Below are 10,936 nucleotides of genomic sequence, written 5' to 3'. Positions count from 1 at the left end.
TCCACGTGTTGCCGATTCCTGTGGATTCGTGTCCCTGTCGGTCTACTCTCCTGTGCGCTGCACCTGCTAGACCGCTGCTTCTCCTATCCAGGGACTTCCTATCCAGTCGGTCTCCAGCCGCTCAGGTACCGCTGCAATCCCATCTGACTGCTACTACTGAACCACGGTATGCATACTTCTCATTGACTGTGCTGTGTATTGCATATCTTGCTGGACTGTGTTTGGTTCTCTCTGGAGTCTGCTATCCGCTGAGTCTATTGTCATCATTGACTGTGTTATCATTGTGCTGGACTACTTCAAGAGACTTTCTAGATTGCAGACCTGATCAGTCATTTACATATATATATACCTATATTGTGCATATTACTGTGGATCGTGTATAAGGTGCCTGTGTATATCCTGTGTTGCAGTCTTCCCCCGTGCACCTCCTCACATATATATGCAGTGGTACAACTTGCTGATGTCAGACCACTGATCCCTGTTTCCGGTATCACCTGTTCCATTATCCTCTCACATAGCAGTGGTACAACTTGCTACCGCAGACCACTGACTACCTGGATACCTCCACTTGGATTCCATTCCTTCACTCAGACAGCGGTACAACTTGCTACCCGCAGACCGCTGACTCTCATCACCTCCTTGTCTCTGTTGGACATTCCTCCTCACTATAGCAGTGGTACAACTTGCTATCGCAGACCACTGACTACCTTCACGTGTCCTTGTCCATACAGTTCCTTGTGTATCATTACCTCATTTTTACCAGTGTTGCTAGTCATAGACTTTCCTGAGCATCTCATCGGTCATCATTTCATGTTCCGTGATCACCCAGCTACCAGAGTACCCTATTACCATCTACATTGCTCTGGTAAGCCTACCATCTGGTGATCCCTGGGTAAAGACTCCTAGTGCCCGTGACAGTAAGATCAGGCCATGACAGACCCAGATGTGGAACCTACCGCCAAAGAGATGCTGCAACATCTGGTTAGCCGTGTGGAGCAACAGGATGCCCGCCAACAGCTGTTACTTCAGTGTTATCAGTCATTAACCTCCCAAGGAACATCTGGACAGACTGTGACAGCTACTACTGAAGCTCCTGTGCCTTCCTCCGTTTCCCCATTGCCATCCCAGGTGTCTATAGCTTCCACGCTTCACCTGCCTACTCCGTCAAAGTACGATGGAGACCCCAAAACTTGTAGGGGTTTCCTTAACCAATGTTCAGTCCATTTTGAGCTCCAACCTCAAAATTTTTCTACCCATCGTTCCAGAGTGGCCTATCTTATCTCTTTGTTTTCAGGACAAGCCCTGGCTTGGGCCTCCCCTCTGTGGGAGAGGAACGATCCAATATTACAAGATAGTGCCAAATTCATTTCTACATTCCGAAGTGTGTTCGATGAACCAGGTCGTGTGACCTCCGCTGCTTCCAGCATCCTCCGTCTGCAACAAGGATCTCATACTGTAGGCCAGTACGTCATTCAATTTAGGATTTTAGCCTCTGAACTTCAGTGGAACACTGAAGCCCTAGTTGCCGCCTTCTGGCAGGGGCTTTCCGATAAAATTAAAGATGCACTGACTACCCAAGAGCTTCCTTCGTCACTTGAAGATTTGATCTCTCTATGCCATCGTGTTGATATGAGATTTCGTGAAAGAGAGGCTGAGAAAACGACTTCTGCTAAAGCACCTTTTCGCTCTAACCCTCAATTTCGTCCAGTGTCACCCGCTGTGATTCCCATGGAGATTGGACGTTCCAAGTTATCTTCTGAGGAGAGGAGACGAAGAGTCAAGAATAGACTCTGTATCTATTGTGCTGATTCCACTCATGTCCTCAGCTCCTGCCCTAAGAGATCGGGAAATGCCAGGCCCTAACTAGTTCTGGAGAGGTGAAGTTAGGGTCCCTGGAGTCCTCTCCATCGTCTATGAAATCTAAAGTCTGCGCTTTTGATGTGACTATTTCCTTTGCTACCAAGACCTTTGAGTCACAGGCATTGATTGATTCCGGAGCAGCAGGAAATTTTATTTCCAAATCGTTAGTTAATCAATGGTCTCTACCAATGATTACCTTAAAAACTCCCATTACTGTGACGGCTATCGATGGATCACGTCTCATCAACGGTCTCATCACCCAGAGTACGTCTCCAGTAACCCTTCAGATTGGTGCTCTGCATCATGAAGAGATATCGTTTTTAATTCTTCCTGTTACGACAAGTCCGATTGTCCTAGGCCTTCCATGGCTTCAGTGTCACTCTCCCCAGATTGACTGGCGCACCCCTCAAGTCACGTCTTGGGGGCCTGAATGTCACCATCATTGCCTTTCCCAAGTCATTCCTCTCAAGGTACAGCAAGCTTCCATTTCAGCTATTTCACCGGGACTCCCTCCTCAATATGCTTCATTTACCGATGTTTTTGATAAAGCTCAGTCTGAACGTCTTCCTCCTCATCGTTCTTGGGATTGTCCGATTGATCTTCTTCCTGGCAAGACTCCTCCCAGAGGCCGGGTCTATCCACTCTCGTTACCTGAAACTCAAGCTACATCTGAATATATACGGGAGAACCTCCAGCGTGGGTTCATTCGACCTTCCACCTCGCCCGCTGGAGCTGGGTTCTTCTTTGTCAAAAAGAAGGATGGATCATTACGCCCTTGTATAGATTTTCGTGGACTCAATGCCATTACTATCAAGAACCGGTATCCCATTCCGTTGATCACTGAGCTATTTGACCGCATCAAGGGAGCCCGTATTTTTACTAAGTTGGATCTTCGTGGTGCTTACAATTTAATCAGAATCCGTTCCGGTGACGAATGGAAGACGGCGTTTAACACCAGAGACGGGCATTACGAATATCTGGTAATGTCTTTCGGGCTATGTAATGCCCCCGCTGTTTTTCAGGGCTTCATTAATGAGATTTTTCGGGACTTATTATATGTATGTGTCGTCGTCTACCTGGACGACATATTGATTTTTTTCACAGGACCTGCCTTCTCACCACCAACATGTGGCAGAAGTCCTCTCCAGGCTACGGAAAAATTCATTGTTCTGTAAATTAGAAAAATGTTCATTCGAATTACCCCAGATTCCATTCTTGGGGTATATTGTTTCCGGAGTTGGTCTGAAGATGGATCCTGACAAAGTAAATGCTGTACTACATTGGCCCCAGCCAACTACTCTTCGTGCCATCCAGCGTTTTTTAGGTTTTGCCAATTACTATAGACGCTTCATTCAAGATTTTTCTTCCATTGCATCTCCTATTGTGGCCCTGACTCGTAAAGGGGCTAATCCTAAGCAATGGTCTACTGAGGCTATTCAAGCCTTTCAAACATTAAAAGAGTCCTTCTCTTCGGCTCCAATCCTTCGTCAGCCTGATGTGACACTCCCTTTTTTCCTAGAAGTAGATGCCTCTAATGTGGGCTTAGGAGCTATTCTCTCCCAACGCTCGGAACAGCAAAAATTCCACCCTTGTGCCTTCTATTCTCGGGGTCTCCTACCCGCAGAGAAGAATTATACCATCGGAGACAAGGAATTACTGGCTATCAAAGCCGCATTAGAGGAATGGAGATACTTGTTAGAGGGAGCTCGCCATCCGGTGACGATCTTCACGGATCATAAGAACTTGTCATATCTCCAGTCTGCCCAATGCTTGAACCCTCGTCAAGCAAGATGGTCTCTTTTCTTTTCCCGTTTTGATTTAATAATTACCTTCAAACCAGCTGCCAAGAACAAAAAAGCTGATGCCTTATCTAGAGCCTTTGCTACGTCCTCTGATATAGAAGAGGTTTCCAACCATACCATTCTAGACCCCAAATGTATCTCACTGGCTGCTTCATCCACCAAAACGCTACCATTTGGGAAGACCCTCGTGCCTTCTACTCTAAGGAGGAAAATCCTTTCGTGGTTCCATGCCTCTCGTTTTTCTGGACACGCCGGTGAACACAAGACTTTTGAGATCCTCTCTCGAAGTTACTGGTGGCCTTCAATGAGGAGAGACGTCAAAGAGTTCATTGCTTCCTGTGAATTATGTTCGCAATTCAAATCCTCCCGCAGAACCCCAGCAGGGTTGCTGCGACCACTACCCATTCCGTCCAAACCATGGACCCATATTAGTATGGATTTCGTTACTGACTTACCACCTAGTAAGAACCATAACACTATTTGGGTGGTAGTGGACAGATTTTCGAAGATGGCTCATTTCATCCCTCTGTCTGGTTTGCCTTCCTCGTCTATCCTGGCTGAACATTTCATTAAAGAGATCTTCCGTATCCATGGATGTCCATCTGAGATTGTGTCTGATAGAGGAGTACAATTCGTGTCCAGATTCTGGCGAGCCCTTTGTAAAACCTTGGGCATACGATTAGCACTCTCATCTTCTTACCATCCACAATCCAATGGACAAACCGAACGTGTCAATCAAGATCTTGAGACTTTTATAAGGATATTTTCATCAGCCAATCAAGACAACTGGGTAGAGTTACTCCCTTGGGCGGAATTCGCCCATAACAATATGTACCATGAGTCATCATCCAAAACTCCATTCTTTGTGGTCTACGGTCACCATCCGTCTTTTCCGGAATTTCCTGCCCTCCCGCCCACCCAAGTTCCTGCGGTGGAGACTGTTTGTCAGACCTTTAAAAATATCTGGTCTCAGGTTAGAACCTGTTTAAAGAAGACATCTGTCAAATATAAATCTTTCGCTGATAAGAAGAGGCGGGCTATTCCACCACTAAAAATTGGAGATCGTGTCTGGTTATCCACAAAAAATATTCGTTTGAAGGTTCCATCCATGAAATTCGCCCCTCGTTTTATTGGTCCATATAGGATCATTCAAGTTATCAATCCAGTATGTGTGAAACTCCTTCTTCCTAAGAGTCTTCGGATTTCTAATGCCTTCCATGTATCTTTGCTCAAACCTCTTATTATCAACCGTTTTTCAACTCCTCCCTCAGCTCCGCAGCCAGTTCAAGTCCATCAGGAGGAGGATTTTGAGATTACCGAGGTACTAGATGCAAAAATTTCGCGAGGAGTCCTCCACTTCCTCGTTCATTGGAAGGGCTTTGGTCCTGAGGAGCGCTCTTGGATCAAAGCTGAAGATCTTAATGCTCCTGCCCATTTGAAGAAGTTTTACTCCAAAAATCCGGACAAGCCCGGTTCCAGGCGTTCTGTGCCCACCTTTAAAAGGGGGGGTACTGTCACTCACCGGACCGTGAGTGCCTCTTCCCGGACATTTAGGAACCGTGGTCGTCCACCATCCTGAGGGTCTGCGCATGCGCAGCCCTTTTCTATACTTCAGTGTATACCCCTTTAACTTAATTGGCAGATCAGGCAACCTCCCTATATTAAGCACCTGTGGTCACTACCACGTTGCCTGATCTTGGAGTCTCATTCCTCATGAGTCTCTGAAGGTGTTCCTGCATTACTTGTGTATTCAGTGCTGCTGATTCCTGTGGTTTCCTAACCACTACTACTACTGTGGTTCCATACCACTTCTACCATCAACTGTATCATCATGACTGTTTGCTGATTCCTATCCGCTGCCTCCGTGCACTACAGTCTTCTACACCACTTCATCGTTATTTTATATCTAAGTGACTGTTTACTCATTGCTATCCGCTGCCTCCGTGCCCTCCAGCTTATACCTCACTCACCTGCTTCTCATCAAGTCTGTTTGCTGGTTTCTATCCGCTGCCTCCGTGCACTACAGTCTCCTGCTTGCAACTCGCCTGTGTTCAACATCGTGACTGCCAGCTGACTACTATCCGCTGCCTCTGTGCACTACAGTCTCCTGCTTGCAACTCGCCTGTGTTCAACATCGTGACTGCCAGCTGACTACTATCCGCTGCCTCTGTGCACTACAGTCTCCTGCTTGCAACTCGCCTGTGTTCAGCATCGTGACTGCCAGCTGACTACTATCCGCTGCCTCTGTGCACTACAGTCTCCTGCTTGCAACTCGCCTGTGTTCAACATCGTGACTGCCAGCTGATTACTATCCGCTGCCTCCGTGCACTACACTCTCATCTCATCTTTGCTGTGTCTTCCTCGAGACTGCCGCTTTTCATTACCATCTGCTACACTTCGTGATCTACAGCTCCTGCCCTGCGCTGCACTCCTGTTTCCCATCGCTGTTGGTTCCTGTGGTTGCTACTGGTTACCTCCGTGTGCCGCTGAGTCCTGCCGCTGTGGTCAGCGCTATCGTCCATCTCCTGCTGATCCACTCTCCACGCCTTCACGTGTTCCACTGGCCTCTACCCTCCTGTCAGCATTGGATTTGTATCTCTTCTACTACCCTCTGCTGGATCATCTCCATCCTCCTGGGTTTCCTATGAGTCCAGTTCCACGTGTTGCCGATTCCTGTGGATTCGTGTCCCTGTCGGTCTACTCTCCTGTGCGCTGCACCTGCTAGACCGCTGCTTCTCCTATCCAGGGACTTCCTATCCAGTCGGTCTCCAGCCGCTCAGGTACCGCTGCAATCCCATCTGACTGCTACTACTGAACCACGGTATGCATACTTCTCATTGACTGTGCTGTGTATTGCATATCTTGCTGGACTGTGTTTGGTTCTCTCTGGAGTCTGCTATCCGCTGAGTCTATTGTCATCATTGACTGTGTTATCATTGTGCTGGACTACTTCAAGAGACTTTCTAGATTGCAGACCTGATCAGTCATTTACATATATATATACCTATATTGTGCATATTACTGTGGATCGTGTATAAGGTGCCTGTGTATATCCTGTGTTGCAGTCTTCCCCCGTGCACCTCCTCACATATATATGCAGTGGTACAACTTGCTGATGTCAGACCACTGATCCCTGTTTCCGGTATCACCTGTTCCATTATCCTCTCACATAGCAGTGGTACAACTTGCTACCGCAGACCACTGACTACCTGGATACCTCCACTTGGATTCCATTCCTTCACTCAGACAGCGGTACAACTTGCTACCCGCAGACCGCTGACTCTCATCACCTCCTTGTCTCTGTTGGACATTCCTCCTCACTATAGCAGTGGTACAACTTGCTATCGCAGACCACTGACTACCTTCACGTGTCCTTGTCCATACAGTTCCTTGTGTATCATTACCTCATTTTTACCAGTGTTGCTAGTCATAGACTTTCCTGAGCATCTCATCGGTCATCATTTCATGTTCCGTGATCACCCAGCTACCAGAGTACCCTATTACCATCTACATTGCTCTGGTAAGCCTACCATCTGGTGATCCCTGGGTAAAGACTCCTAGTGCCCGTGACACCCTTCTTACCTGTGTACCAGTGAGCACCAGAAATCCCTTCTAACCTGTGTACCAGTGAGCACCAGAAATCCCTTCTTACCTGTGTGCCAGTGAGCACCAGAAATCCCTTCTTACCTGTGTGCCAGTGAGCACCAGAAATCCCTTCTTACCTGTGTGTCAGTGAGCACCAGAAATCCCTTCTTACCTCTCTGCCAGTGAGCACCAGAAATCCCTTCTTACCTGTGTACCAGTGAGCACCAGAAATCCCTTCTTACCTGTGTACCAGTGAGCACTAGAAATACCTCCTTAACTATCTGCCAGTGAGCACCAGAAATCCCTTCTTACCTGTGTGCCAGTGAGCACCAGAAATCCCTTCTTACCTGTGTGCCAGTGAGCACCAGAAATCCCTTCTTACCTGTGTGTCAGTGAGCACCAGAAATCCCTTCTTACCTGTGTGTCAGTGAGCACCAGAAATCCCTTCTTACCTCTCTGCCAGTGAGCACCAGAAATCCCTTCTTACCTGTGTACCAGTGAGCACCAGAAATCCCTTCTTACCTGTGTACCAGTGAGCACCAGAAATCCCTTCTTACCTGTGTACCAGTGAGCACTAGAAATACCTCCTTAACTATCTGCCAGTGAGCACCAGAAATCCCTTCTTACCTGTGTGCCAATGAGCACCAGAAATCCCTTCTTACCCGTGTGCCAGTGAGCACAAGAAATCCCTTCTTACCTGTGTGCCAGTGAGCGCCAGAAGTACCTTCTTACCTGTCTGCCAGTGAGCACCAGAAATCTCTTCTTACCTGTGTATCAGTGAGCACCAGAAATCCCTTCTTACCTGTGTGTCAGTGAGCACCAGAAATCCCTTCTTACCTGTCTGCCAGTGAACACCAGAAATCCCTTTTTACCTGTGTGTCAGTGAGCACCAGAAATCCCTTCTTACCTGTTTGCCAGTGAGCACCAGAAATCCCTTCTTACCTGTGTACCAGTGAGCACCAGAAATCCCTTTTTACCTGTGTGCCAGTGAGCACCAGAAATCCCTTCTTACCTGTGTGCCAGTGAGCACCAGAAATCCCTTCTTACCTGTGTGCCAGTGAGCACCAGAAATCCCTTCTTACCTGTGTACCAGTGAGCACCAGAAATCCCTTCTTACCTGTGTGCCAGTGAGGACCAGAAATCCCTTCTTACCTGTGTACCAGTGAGCACCAGAAATCCCTTCTTACCTGTGTGCCAGTGAGCACCAGAAATCCCTTCTTACCTGTGTACCAGTGAGCACCAGAAATCCCTTCTTACCTGTGAACCAGTGAGCACCAGAAATCCCTTTTTACCTGTGTGCCAGTGAGCACCAGAAATCCCTTCTTACCTGTGTGCCAGTGAGCACCAGAAATCCCTTCTTACCTGTGTGCCAGTGAGCACCATAAATCCCTTCTTACCTGTGTACCAGTGAGCACCAGAAATCCCTTCTTACCTGTGTGCCAGTGAGGACCAGAAATCCCTTCTTACCTGTGTACCAGTGAGCACCAGAAATCCCTTCTTACCTGTGTGCCAGTGAGCACCAGAAATCCCTTCTTACCTGTGTACCAGTGAGCACCAGAAATCCCTTCTTACCTGTGAACCAGTGAGAACCAGAAATCCCTTCTTACCTGTGTGCCAGTGAGCACCAGAAATCCCTTCTTACCTGTGTGCCAATGAGCACCAGAAATCCCTTCTTATCTGTGTGCCAATGAGCACCAGAAATCCCTTCTAACCTGTGTGCCAGTGAGCACCAGAAATCCCTTCTTACCTGTGTGCCAGTGAGCGCCACAAATCCCTTCTTACCTGTGTACCAGTGAGCACCAGAAATCCCTTCTTACCTGTGTGCCAGTGAGCACCAGAAATCTCTTCTTACCTGTGTGCCCGTGAGCACCAGAAATCCCTTATTACCTGTGTACCAGTGAGCACCAGAAATCCCTTCTAACCTGTGTACCAGTGAGCACCAGAAATCCCTTCTTACCTGTGTGCCAGTGAGCACCAGAAATCCCTTCTTACCTGTGTGCCAGTGAGCACCAGAAATCCCTTCTTACCTGTGTGTCAGTGAGCACCAGAAATCCCTTCTTACCTCTCTGCCAGTGAGCACCAGAAATCCCTTCTTACCTGTGTACCAGTGAGCACCAGAAATCCCTTCTTACCTGTGTACCAGTGAGCACTAGAAATACCTCCTTAACTATCTGCCAGTGAGCACCAGAAATCCCTTCTTACCTGTGTGCCAGTGAGCACCAGAAATCCCTTCTTACCTGTGTGCCAGTGAGCACCAGAAATCCCTTCTTACCTGTGTGTCAGTGAGCACCAGAAATCCCTTCTTACCTGTGTGTCAGTGAGCACCAGAAATCCCTTCTTACCTCTCTGCCAGTGAGCACCAGAAATCCCTTCTTACCTGTGTACCAGTGAGCACCAGAAATCCCTTCTTACCTGTGTACCAGTGAGCACCAGAAATCCCTTCTTACCTGTGTACCAGTGAGCACTAGAAATACCTCCTTAACTATCTGCCAGTGAGCACCAGAAATCCCTTCTTACCTGTGTGCCAATGAGCACCAGAAATCCCTTCTTACCCGTGTGCCAGTGAGCACAAGAAATCCCTTCTTACCTGTGTGCCAGTGAGCGCCAGAAGTACCTTCTTACCTGTCTGCCAGTGAGCACCAGAAATCTCTTCTTACCTGTGTATCAGTGAGCACCAGAAATCCCTTCTTACCTGTGTGTCAGTGAGCACCAGAAATCCCTTCTTACCTGTCTGCCAGTGAACACCAGAAATCCCTTTTTACCTGTGTGTCAGTGAGCACCAGAAATCCCTTCTTACCTGTTTGCCAGTGAGCACCAGAAATCCCTTCTTACCTGTGTACCAGTGAGCACCAGAAATCCCTTTTTACCTGTGTGCCAGTGAGCACCAGAAATCCCTTCTTACCTGTGTGCCAGTGAGCACCAGAAATCCCTTCTTACCTGTGTGCCAGTGAGCACCAGAAATCCCTTCTTACCTGTGTACCAGTGAGCACCAGAAATCCCTTCTTACCTGTGTGCCAGTGAGGACCAGAAATCCCTTCTTACCTGTGTACCAGTGAGCACCAGAAATCCCTTCTTACCTGTGTGCCAGTGAGCACCAGAAATCCCTTCTTACCTGTGTACCAGTGAGCACCAGAAATCCCTTCTTACCTGTGAACCAGTGAGCACCAGAAATCCCTTCTTACCTGTGTGCCAGTGAGCACCAGAAATCCCTTCTTACCTGTGTGCCAATGAGCACCAGAAATCCCTTCTTATCTGTGTACCAGTGAGCACCAGAAATCCATTCTTACCTGTGTACCAGTGAGCACCAGAAATCCCTTCTAACCTGTGTGCCAGTGAGCACCAGAAATCCCTTCTTACCTGTGTGCCAGTGAGCGCCACAAATCCCTTCTTACCTGTGTACCAGTGAGCACCAGAAATCCCTTCTTACCTGTGTGCCAGTGAGCACCAGAAATCTCTTCTTACCTGTGTGCCCGTGAGCACCAGAAATCCCTTCTTACCTGTGTACCAGTGAGCACCAGAAATCCCTTCTAACCTGTGTACCAGTGAGCACCAGAAATCCCTTCTTACCTGTGTGCCAGTGAGCACCAGAAATCCCTTCTTACCTGTGTACCAGTGAGCACCAGAAATCCCTTCTTACCTGTGTGTCAGTGAGCACCAGAAATCCCTTCTTACCTCTCTGCCAGTGAGCA

This window comes from Mixophyes fleayi, chromosome 8, assembly GCF_038048845.1.
Source record: "Mixophyes fleayi isolate aMixFle1 chromosome 8, aMixFle1.hap1, whole genome shotgun sequence".
NCBI lineage: Eukaryota > Metazoa > Chordata > Amphibia > Anura > Limnodynastidae > Mixophyes > Mixophyes fleayi.
The sequence above is the reverse complement of the archived record's forward strand: the minus strand, read 5'-3'. Positions refer to the sequence as shown.